Below are 20,148 nucleotides of genomic sequence, written 5' to 3'. Positions count from 1 at the left end.
TCCGAAATGTGCCATTTGAGGCGGACGAGAATGATCTGCGGTATGTATTTGAACAGTATGGACCTGTACACCTGGCTATGGCTGGTAAATGGACGGATGGGGCGTATGCCGGCTTGCCGGATGGTACGTTCACGATCAAGATGGAGTTGAGGCATGCCATCCCGTCTTACGTCATACTGGACGCATTTAGGACACAGGTAATGGTGTACTACGCTGGGCAGCAGAAGACGTGTAGGTTATGTGGTGCATATGACCATATGGCGGCCCAGTGTGGGAGATGGCAGCGGAGAAAGGACCTCGGTAGTGAGATGGTGAAAGAGCCAGAACCAGAGGTGGGTCATGCTGATGAGGCACCTGTACATAGAAGTGGCACTTCCTGGAGTGAGGAAGTGGAGCGTGAGCTGCCACTGGTGGGTACCAGCCCATCACTGTCACAGTTAGTGGGAAGTGAGGCATCTGCCTTGGAGAACGGGAAGACTGTGCAGATTGGTGACGTGCGGGTAGAGGGAGGCCTACTGGTGAACGTGCAGGAAAAATCCTTTGAGAAGCAGGTTTCTGAGGATCACTTGAGTGTGGTGAGGAGTACTGTTCAGATTGAAGATGAGGAACTTGGACAATTGGCGACCATGGCAGATGACTCGCCAGGAGTGGTGGATGTGATTGAGGTGACTGCTGAGATTCACAGGGAGGCATCCAGTGAGTTAGAAATGGATGCAGAGTGTGTCAACCGTAAGAGGGCGGCGACATATTCCGACTCGGATGATGTTTTGACCCCGGCACAGAGACCGGGGAAAAAGCCGTGGGTTGATGTGGTGCGTGGGAGCACTAAAGGTACGCCTGGTAAGGTGTTGGATCAGGGGAAGCCACCAGTGGGCAGTGGAGAGAAAAGTGGACGAAGCAGACACACTGAAAGCGTGTCAGTGAAAGGTGAAAAGGGGCAGAGGGTGAAATCACATAAGTAGGTTTCCGGTGCATGACAGTGAATATTAATGGATTGTGTGCGAGTGAGAAGCGTCTGTGGGTAAAGGGATTTTTAAGACGTTATGCTATAGACATTGTTTTTGTGCAGGAACATAATTTCAAGCTGGGAAAGGAATTGGAGGTGGATGGGTACAGAGTGTTTGTGATGTACTCGGAGCGAATGAAGGGAGGGGTGGGAATCCTGATCCGAGAGACGAGCCCGTTTGTTGTTCTTAGGAGTGAAGGGGGGGGGTCGTGTGTTAAGAATAGATGGGTGGTGGAGAGGTGAGCGGATGGCAGTCGTTTGTGTGTATGTGCCGGCTGAGAATGATGTAAGGGTAAAGAATGAATTTGTGAATAACGTATTGGTATATTATTTGCGGTCATTACCGTCAGTGACAATAGTTGGTGGCGACTGGAACTGTGTGGTGCGCAGGAAGGATGTGGAACCGAGAGGGGCAGGGTGTTTTTTGGCAGGTTTAGGGGATCTATTGAGAGGTGTGGGATTGAGGGATATAGTTGATGGAGGGGATTGCGAGATAGAGCACACATTTCATAGAAAGGGATATGCAGCACGATTAGATAGGTTGTATGTGACAAGGGGAGTGAGGGTGACGCGGGTGCAGACGGTGAATGTCGTTTATTCAGATCATAGGGCGGTTTATGCTGATTTAAATTGGGACGGTTTACCTAAGAGATATTTGGGGTACTGGAAGCTGAATGTACGACTACTGGGTGAGGGGGTGGAGGGAGGGGATTTTGAAAGTTTGTGGGAGGACTTATGGGGTGGGGGTAAGAGTGCAAGCGATTTATTGGGGTGGTGGGATGGGGTTGCGAAGACGAGGATCAGGCAATATTATGTGCGAAGGGGAAAGAATGAGGCATGGATGACATATGGGCTTCAACAGTATTTAGAGGGGCGGTTGCAGGGTTGTTATCAGAGGGGTGCTGTGACAGGTGTGTATCCAATGGAGGAAATTGAAGCATTAAAGTGGCAGATAAGGGATATGCACAATGAGAGATTTGATGAGGCGAGGGTGCAAGGTGGGTTAGAGGAGGCGATTTGGGGTGACAGGCCGTCAGCTTGTGTGTTACGGGGACAGCGGAGACGCAGGTTGGCAATGGAAAGTGATAAGCTGGTAGTACACGAGCTTGTGTGTTACTTAGGTGGGTATACGAAGGGTCAGGAGTTGAGAACTACTGAGGGTATGAGTGGTTTTATGGATAGTTGGTTTGGAAAATATTTGCGGAGTGTAGGAGTGAACGGTGAGGATTTAGAGAGATTGGGAGAGAATGTATCTTGTGTGCTGAGTGGAAGTGATCGTATGGCATTGGGAGGGGATATTGAAGAGGGGGAGGTATGGAGAGCTTTGGAGAATATGGCGAGAGGTAAAGCGCCAGGTATAGATGGGTTACCTTGTGAATTCTATGTGAAGCATTGGAGTGTGTTGAAGGATTTTTTAGTGAACCTGATGAATGTGATGAAAAGTGAGGGGAGGATGGGCGAGTTGCAGCGTACCGCAGTAGTAGTTTTGATCCCAAAAGGGGAAGGCCCTACTACAGTGCAGAACTACAGGGCGTTGTCGTTGTTATGTGCTGATTATAAGATATTCGCAAAAATCTTGGGGAACAGGCTGAAGTGCGTGATAGATAGAGTTGTTGCGAGAGGTCAGTATGGGGTGCCTGGGAAGACGATGTATGAGGGACATGGAATAATAAAAGATTTTGTGGAAAGTATGGAGGGGGAGAATGAAAGGGGGGGAGGTGTCTTAGCATTGGATTGGCAGGCTGCGTATGATTGCGTAGAACGAAAGGCACTGTGGCATATCTTACGGAGGCAGGGTTTTGGGGAAGAGATGGTACGTTGGATTGAGACTTTGTATAATAGGGTAGGTGTACGTGTGCAGGTGAATGGGAAATTGGGTGAGTGGGTTTCAATGGGTAGAGGCATAAGGCAGGGTTGTCCTCTGTCTCAACTGTTGTTTGCTTGTATACAGGACCCTTTTTATAGGGCAGTGGGGCGATGTTTAGGGGTGGTACGTGGTGTGGAGAATGGTGGGATGGGAATAATAGGGTATGTGGATGATACAACAATTCTAATGAGCAGGGAGGAAAGTTTACATGAGGTGGAGGATGTAATTGGTGGTTTTGAAGGTGTTACAGGTTTAAAAGTGAATGTGGAGAAATCGAAATTGATTGGTCTTAGGGAATTGGGTAGGGAGGGCGCGATGGGAAACAGCTGTGCGTTGGTGTGTGGTGGATAGACTAAAGGTGTGTGGGATAATTTATATGGGGAATGCCGGGGAGGCACGGATGCTTAATTCTGGGAGGGCAGTGGATAGGTTGGTGGGTAGGTTAAATGTTTTGAGACCCTTGCATTTGACGATACATCAACGTGTAATAGTGGTGAATGTGATGTTATATAGTATGGTCTGGCATGTGGCAGCAGTATATCCGTTGGCAGGACCGGACATAACTAGAATGCTAAAAAAGGTTTTTCGATATATATGGGGTTCTGGGTGTGATTGGTTGGGTAGAAGTGTTGTTATGCTACCGGTCGACAAAGGTGGATTGGGTTTAATAGATATAAGATTAAGGGTTAAGTGTATATATTTGAAGAGGGGGTTTCTCCGAGTGGAAGGTCGTGTGGGGAAGGGTGTGCAAGCATTATATGAGGAGGCACGAAGGTGGTGGGTAGGATCAGAGATGAGAGAGTGTGAGGATGTGCTGCGAGCTTTATTGTATGTTAGAGATCCGTCTAGGATACGGGTAGGTGTTCTGGAGCGTGCTGTAGGGGTGAGGGTGATTGCAAATGTTGAGGGCATATACCCAATGTATGCATGGGGAGACATTTGGGTAAGGTTGCGGTTGGTGCGCATCAGACCAAGAGTGAGAGAGGTAATGTTTCGTTTCCTTCATGGAATATTGCCGTCTGGTGTGGTGCTTCGGGAGAGAGGGTTGATGGTGGAGGACGTATGTAGGGTGTGTGGGGATAGGGAGACAGCTTTTCATGTAGTATATTTTTGTAAAAATTTGGAGTGTATACGGGAGTGGATGGGTGGGATTTTGAGGAGGGTGGGTGGGGGAGGGATATCGGTATTTTTTTTATATTTTTATTGAAAAACGCAATACATAGTTATACATGTAGACAATGTAAGCAATGAAACGTATCCATTATATATAACAAAAGAAAACTCCACATTCCCTACCGTAGCACTAAACTTATACATAAGAACTAAACTAAAGACAGCCCACAGCTTCATATACAGGTGGGTTTATTACATCCAAAATTGCAGCCATAAACACAATATGCAATATAACCCAAAGAATGTCACAGGTACTGACATTTTACATAAAACTGTATGTACGAAGACATTCTCAATTATCCAAAAATTCTTTACACACTATTGTTGTATATTAAACTTCATATCAAATACATAATCCATAACACCTCAATAATTACGAAACAAATAAAGGTTAGAAAATAACAATCTCCACACCTCACCACAGAAAAACTAAACACAGTATAATATAACAAATGATTCGTCCCACCTCACTTCCATACACTACATTCATCCCACCTCACGTCCAAGCGAACTTACACAATCACGTATATTTAGTAATATTTTTCAAATATAATTTCCAGTTTTGAGTAACAAACTTCTTCTACCATATAATGAAATATACATAGTCATTACTATTAAACATTAACTTAAACGAGACTATATTCTTATTCTACAGACCGCAGCATTTCTTGCCTCACCATCCTAACACTACTTAACACATTGTACAGCAACACACGTCCTTATATACCCAACACTCGTCAATAATATTCATTGAACTTCACCGAATACTAATATACAACCCATACTGAGTACATGAAATTCTCTCTTACATACTGCTATATACACTTGATGTATGATAAAAATCACACACATTGCATTATCTCATTATTAGCAGTACATTTGGTACACAGACATATTTATCACGCCCGCATGTCCTTTGCTTTAATACAACCACCAATCCTGATAATACATTACAACATATTCCAAATTTAACTTATCCATAACATACATCAGTATACCATCTCGAGTATGACCGTATACTTTTCACATTCACACAAATATTGCTCATTCCCATGTCCATAAAAATCTTAACAACTTTTCCCTTACGCACCACCACAAACTTACTTAAAACACACTCCACAACTACGCTGCCATTTCACACCATATCATGGAACTCCTCATACGTTCCCAAATTCTGAGACGAGCCCGATGCAACCCCTGAAAATCCAAACATCCCCCCCCCCCCACTTTTTTTTTTTTTTTTTTTTTTTTTTTTTTTTTTTTTTTTTTTTTTTTTTTTTCCTCACTCCGCCAACAAACCTCTGACATTCATACTTCGATATCCTTCAGGAAAAACCCTTTCCCATCTACTTCCATATATCCCCCTATTACGACTAAGTGTTTTGTACATTGTTGCAGCCAATACCTTCTTTCGCACCATCCAATCCCCATTACCCCTCATGGCCCATGATACGAAAACAAAATCAGTTATGATGTACACCAAAGCACGCTGCACAGACTCTTCCACACCTCCCACATCTAAACTCAATGCCCTTAATACCGATATCCCTCCCCCACCCACCCTCCTCAAAATCCCACCCATCCACTCCCGTATACACTCCAAATTTTTACAAAAATATACTACATGAAAAGCTGTCTCCCTATCCCCACACACCCTACATACGTCCTCCACCATCAACCCTCTCTCCCGAAGCACCACACCAGACGGCAATATTCCATGAAGGAAACGAATCATTACCTCTCTCACTCTTGGTCTGATGCGCACCAACCGCAACCTTACCCAAATATCTCCCCATGCATACATTGGGTATATGCCCTCAACATTTGCAATCACCCTCACCCCTACAGCACGCTCCAGAACACCTACCCGTATCCTAGACGGATCTCTAACATACAATAAAGCTCGCAGCACATCCTCACACTCTCTCATCTCTGATCCTACCCACCACCTTCGTGCCTCCTCATATAATGCTTGCACACCCTTCCCCACACGACCTTCCACTCGGAGAAACCCCCTCTTCAAATATATACACTTAACCCTTAATCTTATATCTATTAAACCCAATCCACCTTTGTCGACCGGTAGCATAACAACACTTCTACCCAACCAATCACACCCAGAACCCCATATATATCGAAAAACCTTTTTTAGCATTCTAGTTATGTCCGGTCCTGCCAACGGATATACTGCTGCCACATGCCAGACCATACTATATAACATCACATTCACCACTATTACACGTTGATGTATCGTCAAATGCAAGGGTCTCAAAACATTTAACCTACCCACCAACCTATCCACTGCCCTCCCAGAATTAAGCATCCGTGCCTCCCCGGCATTCCCCATATAAATTATCCCACACACCTTTAGTCTATCCACCACACACCAACGCACAGCTGTTTCCCATCGCGCCCTCCCTACCCAATTCCCTAAGACCAACAATTTCGATTTCTCCACATTCACTTTTAAACCTGTAACACCTTCAAAACCACCAATTACATCCTCCACCTCATGTAAACTTTCCTCCCTGCTCATTAGAATTGTTGTATCATCCACATACCCTATTATTCCCATCCCACCATTCTCCACACCACGTACCACCCCTAAACATCGCCCCACTGCCCTATAAAAAGGGTCCTGTATACAAGCAAACAACAGTTGAGACAGAGGACAACCCTGCCTTATGCCTCTACCCATTGAAACCCACTCACCCAATTTCCCATTCACCTGCACACGTACACCTACCCTATTATACAAAGTCTCAATCCAACGTACCATCTCTTCCCCAAAACCCTGCCTCCGTAAGATATGCCACAGTGCCTTTCGTTCTACGCAATCATACGCAGCCTGCCAATCCAATGCTAAGACACCTCCCCCCCTTTCATTCTCCCCCTCCATACTTTCCACAAAATCTTTTATTATTCCATGTCCCTCATACATCGTCCTTCCAGGCACCCCATACTGACCTCTCGCAACAACTCTATCTATCACGCACTTCAGCCTGTTCCCCAAGATTTTTGCGAATATCTTATAATCAGCACATAACAACGACAACGCCCTGTAGTTCTGCACTGTAGTAGGGCCTTCCCCTTTTGGAATCAATACTACTACTGCAGTACGCTGCAACTCGCCCATCCTCCCCTCACTTTTCATCACATTCATCAGGTTCACTAAAAAATCCTTCAACACACTCCAATGCTTCACATAGAATTCACAAGGTAACCCATCTATACCTGGCGCTTTACCTCTCGCCATATTCTCCAAAGCTCTCCATACCTCCCCCTCTTCAATATCCCCTCCCAATGCCATACGATCACTTCCACTCAGCACACAAGATACATTCTCTCCCAATCTCTCTAAATCCTCACCGTTCACTCCTACACTCCTCAAATATTTTCCAAACCAACTATCCATAAAACCACTCATACCCTCAGTAGTTCTCAACTCCTGACCCTTCGTATACCCACCTAAGTTCTCGTGTACTACCAGCTTATCAATTTCCATTGCCAACCTGCGTCTCCGCTGACCCCGTAACACACAGGCTGACGGCCTGTCACCCCAAATCGCCTCCTCTAACCCACCTTGCACCCTCGCCTCATCAAATCTCTCATTGTGCATATCCCTTATCTGCCACTTTAATGCTTCAATTTCCTCCATTGGATACACACCTGTCACAGCACCCCTCTGATAACAACCCTGCAACCGCCCCTCTAAATACTGTTGAAGCCCATATGTCATCCATGCCTCATTCTTTCCCCTTCGCACATAATATTGCCTGATCCTCGTCTTCGCAACCCCATCCCACCACCCCAATAAATCGCTTGCACTCTTACCCCCACCCCATAAGTCCTCCCACAAACTTTCAAAATCCCCTCCCTCCACCCCCTCACCCAGTAGTCGTACATTCAGCTTCCAGTACCCCAAATATCTCTTAGGCAAACCGTCCCAATTTAAATCAGCATAAACCGCCCTATGATCTGAATAAACGACATTCACCGTCTGCACCCGCGTCACCCTCACTCCCCTTGTCACATACAACCTATCTAATCGTGCAGCATATCCCTTTCTATGAAATGTGTGCTCTATCTCGCAATCCCCTCCATCAACTATATCCCTCAATCCCACACCTCTCAATAGATCCCCTAAACCTGCCAAAAAACACCCTGCCCCTCTCGGTTCCACATCCTTCCTGCGCACCACACAGTTCCAGTCGCCACCAACTATTGTCACTGACGGTAATGACCGCAAATAATATACCAATACGTTATTCACAAATTCATTCTTTACCCTTACATCATTCTCAGCCGGCACATACACACAAACGACTGCCATCCGCTCACCTCTCCACCACCCATCTATTCTTAACACACGACCCCCCCTCCCCTTCACTCCTAAGAACAACAAACGGGCTCGTCTCTCGGATCAGGATTCCCACCCCTCCCTTCATTCGCTCCGAATACATCACAAACACTCTGTACCCATCCACCTCCAATTCCTTTCCCAGCTTGAAATTATGTTCCTGCACAAAAACAATGTCTATAGCATAACGTCTTAAAAATCCCTTTACCCACAGACGCTTCTCACTCGCACACAATCCATTAATATTCACTGTCATGCACCGGAAACCTACTTATGTGATTTCACCCTCTGCCCCTTTTCACCTTTCACTGACACGCTTTCAGTGTGTCTGCTTCGTCCACTTTTCTCTCCACTGCCCACTGGTGGCTTCCCCTGATCCAACACCTGACCAGGCGTACCTTTAGTGCTCCCACGCACCACATCAACCCACGGCTTTTTCCCCGGTCTCTGTGCCGGGGTCAAAACATCATCCGAGTCGGAATATGTCGCCGCCCTCTTACGGTTGACACACTCTGCATCCATTTCTAACTCACTGGATGCCTCCCTGTGAATCTCAGCAGTCACCTCAATCACTTCCACCACTCCTGGCGAGTCATCTGCCATGTTCGCCAATCTTCCAAGTTGCTCATCTTCAATCTGAACAGTACTCCTCACCATACTCAAGTGATCCTCAGAAACCTGCTTCTCAAAGGATTTTTCCTGCACGTTCACCAGTAGGCCTTCCTCTACCCGCACGTCACCAATCTGCACAGTCTTCCCGTTCTCCAAGGCAGATGCCTCACTTCCCACTAACTGTGACAGTGATGGGCTGGTACCCACCAGTGGCAGCTCACGCTCCACTTCCTCACTCCAGGAAGTGCCACTTCTATGTACAGGTGACTCATCAGCATGACCCACCTCTGGTTCTGGCTCTTTCACCATCTCACTACCTAGGTCCTTTCTCCGCTGCCATCTCCCACACTGGGCCGCCATATGGTCATATGCACCACATAACCTACACGTCTTCTGCTGCCCAGCGTAGTACACCATTACCTGTGTCCTAAATGCGTCCAGTATGACGTAAGACGGGATGGCATGCCTCAACTCCATCTTGATCGTGAACGTACCATCCGGCAAGCCGGCATACGCCCCATCCGTCCATTTACCAGCCATAGCCAGGTGTACAGGTCCATACTGTTCAAATACATACCGCAGATCAGTCTCGTCCGCCTCAAATGGCACATTTCGGACTTTCACCCATGTGTAATGCTTAGACACGTCGATTAGGCGAACACGTATCGCTGAATTAACATCCACGCTCCTGTCCTGGTACTTGTCAACCAGCCGTTCATACACTCCAGCTGATCTCAGCTTGACGAAAATACGATAGGCACCATTTAGTGCCACACCATACAGTTCTTGATCCGCAACACCATAGGTGTCACGGATAATTTGCGGTAAAAGCACTTGTGCAGACTGAGGCGTTATCGCACCACGCAATAATTCAATGCACACCGTGTGCAAACGCCTTCTCACAGACTGCGCCATGTTGTGAAAATATGTCTTCTCCAATGGCCAGCAGAGGGCAGTAGTCACACGTCCGCACTCTGCGCAGGTCAAGCGGCGAAAGATATCGGTATTAAGGGCATTGAGTTTAGATGTGGGAGGTGTGGAAGAGTCTGTGCAGCGTGCTTTGGTGTACATCATAACTGATTTTGTTTTCGTATCATGGGCCATGAGGGGTAATGGGGATTGGATGGTGCGAAAGAAGGTATTGGCTGCAACAATGTACAAAACACTTAGTCGTAATAGGGGGATATATGGAAGTAGATGGGAAAGGGTTTTTCCTGAAGGATATCGAAGTATGAATGTCAGAGGTTTGTTGGCGGAGTAGGGAAAAAAAGAAAAAAAAAAAAAAAAAAAAAAAAAAAAAAAAAAAAAAAAAAAAAAAAAAAAGGGGGGGGGGGATGTGTTTGGATGGTCAGGGGTTGCATCGGGCTCGTCTCAGAATTTGGGAATGTATGAGGAGTTCCATGATATGGTGTAAAATGGCAGCGTAGTTGTGGAGTGTGTTTTAAGTAAGTTTGTGGTGGTTTGTAAGGGAAAAGTTGTTAAGATTTTTATGGACATGGAAATGAGCAATATTTGTGTGCATGTGAAAAGTATACTGTCATACTCAGAATGGTATACTGATGTATGTTATGGATAAGTTAAATTTGGAATATGTTGTAATGTATTATCAGGATTGGTGGTTGTATTAAAGCAAAGGACATGCGGGCGTGATAAATATGTCTGTGTACCAAATGTACTGCTAATAATGAGATAATGCAATGTGTGTGATTTTTATCATACATCAAGTGTATATAGCAGTATGTAAGAGAGAATTTCATGTACTCAGTATGGGTTGTATATTAGTATTCGGTGAAGTTCAAGGAATATTATTGACGAGTGTTGGGTATATAAGGATGTGTTGATGTACAATGTGTTAAGTAGTGTTAGGATGGTGAGGCAAGAAATGCTGCGGTCTGTAGAATAAGAATATAGTCTTGTTTAAGTTAATGTTTAATAGTAATGACTATGTATATTTCATTATATGGTAGAAGAAGTTTGTTACTTAAAACTGGAAATTATATTTGAAAAATATTACTAAATATACGTGATTGTGTAAGTTCGCTTGTGGGATGAATGTAGTGTATGGAAGTGAGGTGGGACGAATGTAGTGTATGGAAGTGAGGTGGGACGAATCATTTGTTATATTGTACTGTGTTTAGTTTTTCTGTGGTGAGGTGTGGAGATTGTTATTTTCTAACCTTTATTTGTTTCGTAATTATTGAGGTGTTACGTATTATGTATTTGATATGAAGTTTAATATACAACAATAATAAGTGTGTAAAGAATTTTTGGATAATTGAGAATGTCTTCGTACATACAGTTTTATGTAAAATGTCAATACCTGTGACATTCTTTGGGTTATATTGCATATTGTGTTTATGGCTGCAATTTTGGATGTAATAAACCCACCTGTATATGAAGCTGTGGGCTGTCTTTAGTTTAGTTCTTATGTATAAGTTTAGTGCTACGGTAGGGAATGTGGAGTTTTCTTTTGTTATATATAATGGATACGTTTCATTGCTTACATTGTCTACATGTATAACTATGTATTGCGTTTTTCAATAAAATATAAAAAAAAATCCGTGTGTATATACGTTCCTACCTCATTAACTTCCAAACAGGAAGGAATACTGAATAGGGCAATGTACAATGCCCACTCTCGTACACAGAACATCTAACATTGACAAAGTCGACATAATACAGGAAATACATGAGCCTGGTGCACGCAGGCACCTCGCCCGCACTACAGTTGTTAAATACATGAGCCAGGTGCACGCAGGCACCTCGCCCGCACTACAGTTGTTAAATACATGAGCCTGGTGCACGCAGGCACCTCGCCCGCACTACAGTTGTTAAATACATGAGCCTGGTGCACGCAGGCACCTCGCCCGCACTACAGTTGTTAAATACATGAGCCTGGTGCACGCAGGCACCTCGCCCGCACTACAGTTGTTAAATAGAATAAGAATCAAAACATTAGTCTCTGGGGCAACAAAAATAGAAACCCCGCATCTTTTACAACACAAATAATTCTTAGCTCATTATTTCCTAAATATTTTCAGTTTGGTCCTTTGAAAAGTATCGAAAGGACGCCTTGGCGAACCCACAGAAGCAAGAAAATCTTACCAAAAAAAAACCTCCACCTCTCTCACAGAAGCCCCATTTCAATAACAGAACACCCCACCCACACACACAGACTCATGCACAGACACCCACACAGACACAAACCACACACACACCACACTCAACAAAACACACACACAACACACACACACACACACTCATACACACACACACACAAAGGCCCTCACACAGACAGGCCTTACATCATGTTATCTCACATACACCACTGGAGCAGCCACCATCACCTCCCTTCCTTACTACAATCATCTCCAAGTACTCATCACTCACCTCCAGAAACCAACCCCTTGCTGTCCTTCCTCGGCACCAACTGTAGCAGTCGTGTCACAGTCAGTCCCCGATAACTCTCCGGAAAAAGAGTAACCCACTGACCCCCATATAAGCTCCTATTCCTACCCACTGACCTATAAAAACTCGCCGCTAAGGCCTTGATCCTGACATTACCCCCCACCTCCCTCATTCCCCAAGAAACATACAAAAAATCAACCATTATATACCTTAATGCCCTCGCTACCTCATTAGACACTCCTTCAACGTCTAAAAGTAAAGCCCTAAGGACCCCCACCCTTCCCCCCCAATAATCCAAAAACATCCCTCAACCACACCCTTACATTTTCCAAAAAAGGACAAAAATACACTACATGGAAAGCATTTTCCACATCACCACAATGCGCACATGAAACATCACTCACATATCCCATCTGCCTCAACACCACTTTTGACACCAATGTCCCCATGAGGAATCTGTAGACCACTTCTCTCACCCTTGCAGGCATTCTTAGCTTTCGAAATTCCTCCCATATTACCCTCCAATCATATGTGGGGAAGACAGCCACCCCTTGCAGCGTCTCCCGACGATACTCAACTCCCACCAGCCTTCCTATTCGCAAATGACGCACATCTCGAACTCTTAACATATACCTCAACATATCCTCACACACCTCCAGGTCCCTCCCGCTCCACCAACAACGAAAGTCCCTCATCACCTCCCCCACACGCCGCCCCCTGACCCCCCCTTCACTGAGGTATCTCACCTTGACGTATATTGCCTTCACCCTGGGCCCCAATGCCAACAAACCCAATCCCCCCTGACGCACCCCAGTCATTACTATGTCACGTCCCAACTACGCCCTTCCATAACCCCATATATACCTTAAAATGCCCTCCTCTGGATGTCTGTTACATCACAGTTTCTCAAAGGATATACTGCCGCCGCTCCCCAAACCTTACTGTATACCAACGAATTCACAATCACAGCCCTTTGGTTCAACGTAACATCTCTGGCCCGAAGGCCACGTAGCCTACCCACTGCCCTGTCCCTAACTGCCTCTGAATTAATCTTTCTACTGTCCTGCCTGTCCGCTGTGTACCAAATCCCACAAATCTTAATCCGTTCCACGACATTCCATCCAAACCCCTGACCCAATCTCCCGCCTACCCAAGTGCCCACCTCTAACAACATCGACATGCTTTTGTTTACCCTCATTCCTGTTATGGCCCCAAACTTCTCGATGACTCTACCCACCCTTGAAAAATCCTCCCTTCCACTAAGTAAGATCGTCGTATCATCAATGTAATCACAACCCCCCCGTCATTCCCCTCAACCCCCTCCCCACACAACTCTCGGTCTACAAGCTCATAAAATGGGTTCTGTACACAAGCAAATAATAGCTGTGAAAGCGGGCAACCCTGCCACAAACCCCTCTCCATATGAATCCCAGCACCCAACCTACCGTTCACCTGCACACGCATCATCGCCCCCGCATACAATGCATCCACCCACCAAACCACCTTGGCACCAAAACCCAAATCACACAAACTCTCACGCAAAAACACCCTGTCCACACAATCATACGCATTCTCCCAATCCACCTGTAGAATCCCCCATCCCCCCTCAACAGCCCTCTAAGAAATCCCTTATGCGCCCGTGTCCATCCCGCATACTCCTCCCTGGAATCCCAAACTGACCTCCATATAAAAGCGATCCAACAGCCGCCTTCATTCTAATCCCTAGAATCTTTGCGAACACCTTATAGTCTGCGCACATTAAGGAAATTGCCCGAAAAGCACTCAGCGCCCACGCCCCTTCCTTTTTTGGTACTAATACTACTATGCCTGTACATTGTGACTCATCCATTCTCTGTCCATCTAGCATATTTTTCAAAACCCCAACCAAACAATGCCTCATGCACCCCCAATGAGCCCTATAAAAATCAATAGGCAAACAAACCGTCAATGCCTGATGCCTTACCCGTGTGCATGCTGAAGACCGCGTCTGCCACCTCAGCCTCACTAATATCAGCCTCCAACCCCACCCTATAGTTTTCTCCTATAGCATTATGAACCCCCCTACTGAAAGACGCCCGCCAGGTGCCCCGCCTCCCACACTCTTTCCATTTTCTCCTGAACCATTCATCTGCATAAATGCTCATACTCTCAGTGGAGATGAGGACCGCACCTTCCGGATAATCCCCTACCCCCGCACTAGTCTCTAACTGCAATAACGTGGTCACTCTCCTACGCTCCCTAAACTTACACAACACATACCCAGTCGGTTTATCCCCCCACAACACATCGTCCAACCCTGAACGAAAACATACCGCGTCAAAACATTCATTATGAATCTCCTCAATCCTACCTCGAAGCAGTGCTATATCTTCCCCCTCCCCTATCCCCTCCTGTAACATGCCTGCAACTGTCCCTCCAAATAATTCTGCAAACCATATCTCCATCTCGCTTCCTCACGTCCCTTGACCCTATAAAAATTCGCGATCCCAGGTTTCGCCCGCAATTCCCACCATTCTACAAGCTCCATAGCCTGATCCCTAGCTCCCCAAAACCCATTCCACCACTCCTCAAAACCCATTCCCCCCCCTTTCCCCTGAGCAGCCGCACATTCAACTTCCAATAGCCGGGGTAAATATGCACGGCACCTTCCCAAGACAGATCCACTATCACTGCCCTATGGTCCGAGAAACCCACATCAAAAGTCTGCACCCTCCTGACCTCCAATCCCTGCATGAAGTAAATCCTGTCTAGTCTTGCAGCATACCCCCTGCGAACGAACCTGTGCTCCACCATATAACCTCCTCCCCCTGCAACATCTATGACACTCATGTCCCTCAACACATCCCTCAGAACACTTAATACACAACCCGCACCACTCGGTTCAACATCCTGGCCCCTAATTACACAATTCCAATCCACACCAATAATCATGATGGCAGGCAATCCCCGCAGATGGTACAATAAGTCTTCCCTCACAAAATCCGCTTTTACCCATGTATTGCTCGACGCCAGCACATACACTTGTATGAAACATGCCCTTCTATCACCCCATACACCATCTACCCACACAACCCTCCCCCCTGCCTCCTCCCAGCCCATGACACGCAAGGGGCTGGTCTCCTTTATCGCTATCGCCACCCCCCCTTTCAACTGCCAAGCACAACTAACGTACAACTTATTCCCATGCAACAACAACTCACTACCAATCTTATGATTGTGTTCCTGCAAGAAACACATGTCCACCTGGAACCTACATAAGAACCACACTAACCACACAGTTTTGATCTCAGTCTTGAAACCGTTCACATTTAGAGTGACACACCTGAAAGTTATAAGAACGGCGGCTTCCGTCTATGCCTCTGTGGCTTGCCTACCATATCTTTTCCTGTGCGTCGACCCGATGCCTCAAAAGACTTTCCCCTGCCTCCCTCCCCACCTTTTACCCTTTCACTACATAAATCAGGATCCACTAGATCCTTTCAGTCCAGCAACTCCTCATCCTTTGCCCAAGCTTTTTTACCTGGCCTCTGCCCCGGCGTGAGTACCTCCTCAGCCTCAACCATGCCAGCCGGCCTTTTCCTAGATCCACTACCCACACACATGTCTTCGTCTGACAAATTCTCCTGATGGACCTCCACCTCCACCACTTGTTCTAAGCGAGTTCCACACAATGTTTGTACCACAGATTGCTGTTCCTCCCTCACATCAGCCTCGGCTGCGCTTAAGGCGGAGGTTCCCGACCCATCCAAAAAACCTCTCAACACGTCCTCCAGTAAATCTTCCTGAGGAACATCGTTCCTTCCTGATGGAGCCCCCGATGGTCCTGTCTGCTCCCCCAAACCTACCGGGAGTGTAACACAGGTACTGACCGTCTGTATTTCCCGATCAACCTCTTCACTCCAATGACCACTCGTCCCTGCTTCCTCCTCTCCCAACTCTGGCATCAACTCACAAGGCCGCTGCTCTACTGCCAATGTACCAGGAGCCCTGGTAGGCTGCCTCCTTGGACACTGTGCTGCCATATGGTCGTAGGAGCTACATAATCGACAGGTCCTTCTCTGGCCGGCATAGTGCACAAAGACCTGCGTCCTGTAACCCACTAGCATGACGTAAGATGGTATAGGCCTAGCCATCGTCATTTTGAGGGTATAAGAACCCTCAGGTCGTCCCTCGTATGGCCCATCTTTACATACTCCCATCGTAACTGAATGAACTTTACCATAACTGTTGAAGACCTCCTGAATACTATACACAGTCGCCTCAAAAGGGACGTTTCTCACCTTCACCCATGTATAGTACCTAGATACGTCGTGCAAGACGACGTCCACTGTCGAGTTCACAGTCATCTTCCTCTCCTGGTATTCGTCAACAAGTCCGTCATAGACGCCGGTACGATTCAGTTTCAGGAATACTCTGGTCATCCCATTTAAGGCTACACCATATACTTCATCGTTGGGGACACCATAGACGTCTCTGATGATGGCGGGTAGCAATGTATTCATCGTTTCGCCACTGAGCGTGCCACGTACCAGCTGTATACAGTGTTGATCCGCTGACCCACTCGATACGCCATTTTGCCTTCCAGTTGCTAAAGGTCACCACCAGAGGGCAGGTGTAGCTACTAGGCATGCGTCCTCTCTGCCCGGAGGTCGAGAGATGAATTCTGATCGGGAAGGGTAAAGAAGATCGCAGACAGAGTATAGGCTAGGTGGCCAAAGATTGCAAACCTCACTCGAGAAGAAAGATTCTGGGGTGAGCATAATAACAGCACATCTCCGGAAGCACACATCAACCAGATAACTGCTGCAGCATACGGGCGCATGGCAAACCTGAGAATAGCTTTCTGATACCTCAGTAAGGAATCGTTTAAGATTGTGTACACCATGTATGTTAGGCCCGTACTGGAGTATGCAGCACCAGTTTGGAACCCACACCTGGTCAAGTACGTCAAGAAATTAGAGAAAATACAAAGATTTTCAACAGGACTAGTCCTGGAACTAAGGGAAATGACCTACGAAGAAAGGTTAAGGGAAATCGGCCTGACGACACTGGAGGACAGGAGGGTTAGAGGAGACATGATAACGACATATATAATACTGAGAGGTGGTCAGAGACAGAATGTTCCAGAGATGGGACACAGAAACAAGGGTTCTCAGTTGGAAGTTGAAGACTCAGATGAGTCGAAGGGATGTTAGAAAGTATTTCTTCAGTCATAGAGTTGTTAGGAAGTGGAATATTCTGGAAAGTTACGTAGTGGAGGCGGGAATTATACATAGTTTTAAGATGAGGTTTGATAAACTCTTGGACCAGGGAGAGAATGGATCTAGTAGTAACCAGTGAAGTGGAGGGGCTAGGAGCTGTGATTCTCCCCCTGCAACCACAACTAGGTGAGTACACCACTGTAGTTTAGTTATCAGAGGATTCAAGCCTCGCGTCTAGACGCTGACTTCGTCAGTATTTGATATCAAGGCCAGTAAGGTTAGGTAAGGTTCGTCAGGAAACAGGACAAGTGTTTCCTGACGCGGGTCTTGGTCATATGATGTCCCGGCGTTGGAGCTTTTGGTCATCTGACCGAGGTCTTTCCCTGGCTTACCGGTCCACCCCTTTAAAAATTATGGTCATAGTTACAACCATTTTCAACGCCAGTAGAAAATGTTATAGATTTAAGATAATGGGAAAAATGTTGTTTTTTTGTGAAAAAAATTTTGACCCAAAGGATACTAGGCTCAAAGGCTATAGGGCTAGTAATACATTTTTTTTTTTTGGGGGGGGGGGGAGGACGGAGCGTTATACCCTCAGGGGTTATGTAGCTCCTGTGGGGAATGGGAAGCAAGTAGGTTCGATCTAAGGAAGAGTAGGTCAGGTTTATTTCCTTCCATAAAGAGTCCCGCTGGTGAAGTCGATAGTATTGAAACCCTGTGGTCTGGTGGCTAAAGCTCTCGTTTCACACCGCAGGTGTCTGGGTTCGATTCCCAGAGAAGGTAGAAACATTGAGTGTGTTTCTTTACACCGGTTGTCTATATTCACCCATCAGTAAAATAGGTACCTGGGTGTTAGTCGACTGGTGTGGGTCGCATCCTGGGACACTGACTTAATTTGCCCGAAATGCTCAGCATAACAAGCGGCTTTCTATATAGTAGTATGTCACTGATGTCAGCTAGGACTGTATACCTTGTACATGTACTGGTAGTAATGAAGATATTATTATTATTATTATTATTATTATTATTATTATTATTATTATTATTATTATTATAAATACTGGTAGTGTACAGGTGACGCGCAGCCTTCATGACTTGTGTAGTTAGGTGACTTTAAACCCAATGTTGCTGTAATGCTTCATGATAATAATAATAATAATAATAATAATAATAATAATAATAATAATAATAATAATAATAATAATAATAATAATAATAATAATAAAATAATAATAACATTAATAAAATAATAATAAAAATAATAATAATAATAACAAAATATTAATAATAACATTAATAAAATAACAATAATATATATTTTTTTTATTATCACACTGGCCGATTCCCACCAAGGCAGGGTGGCCCGAAAAAGAAAAACTTTCACCATCATTCACTCCATCACTGTCTTGCCAGAAGGGTGCTTTACACTACAGTTTTTAAACTGCAACATCAACACCAACATCAAACCAAGTAAATGTAGACAGCCTGTACTGCCTGCACAGACAGCCCATGCTGTCTGCCAGCTTAGTTCATATTTCGCGCCATGCTGGTGCTGCCACCTATAGGCCTTGCCACTTCAGTATGCCTAGACTTGCCTCTCTCTCACTCACACAGCGGCCTAACAGCAAGACACAAGGCCTCCCAGCTCTCTCTCGTGGGATGGCCCTGCCCGGGCCATGGGCACAAACACACAAGCCTGTGTACCCACCACGACTTAACAATAAAGTAAGAAGCCTCCGAAGAAGTTATCATTTACTCCCCGCTACCAGAACACCAAATAATCCTTTTTATAAATGGTGGAAAGCGGTGGTCACAGCAGTGTGTTTGCCCTGAGAGAAGAAGGAAGAGGTATGAAGTCATCTTCACTTCATCACCCTACACAAGAAGCATCCGTCTCTCAACAAGTTATCCTGATGTCGTGTCTGCACGTTTGAGCATCCAGACACAGGTACAAGCAGGATCCAGGCCGAAATTTGCCGAAATTCTCCGAGAATTGTAAGTGACCCCACGCTACAGCGTCCCACGCTGTTTCTCAAGTCACGTGTTCAGCGTCACTTGTATGTTGCTGTTGTTGTTCAGCTCAGCACAGCTGTTTCAGCAAGCCAGAGGTGAGTTTTGTTGTGATTTCTGGGTCCAGTGTGAGCTTCTCCACGTGTTTGTGGGTGGGGGAGGAGAGGAAGTGGCTGTTCCTCACCTTGCCCATGCTCGCCCTACTCACGCTCACCCGTCTACCATATACTCACCACTGCCCCACTCCCTCTGCTGTGTTTTCTGCTGTTTTTCGTGTGAATTCATTGCCAGAGCTGTGTATCAGAGTGCCCGAGGCCACTCGAAGCTACGTGGATCAGCATGCCACGTAGATCATGACACCACGTGGATCCCGACGCCACGTGGGTGTGGGCGATGTCACGTGGATCTACCAGCCACGTGAGTTACCAGATGTCCCAGGCCTCATGCTGTGGTCTGCTGCCCGCATCACATCGACGTCACCCACGATGCTGGCCGACTTCATGATGTCACG

The sequence above is a fragment of the Cherax quadricarinatus genome, chromosome 26, assembly GCF_038502225.1.
Source record: "Cherax quadricarinatus isolate ZL_2023a chromosome 26, ASM3850222v1, whole genome shotgun sequence".
Taxonomy (NCBI): domain Eukaryota; kingdom Metazoa; phylum Arthropoda; class Malacostraca; order Decapoda; family Parastacidae; genus Cherax; species Cherax quadricarinatus.
Note: the sequence above shows the minus strand (reverse complement) of the source record.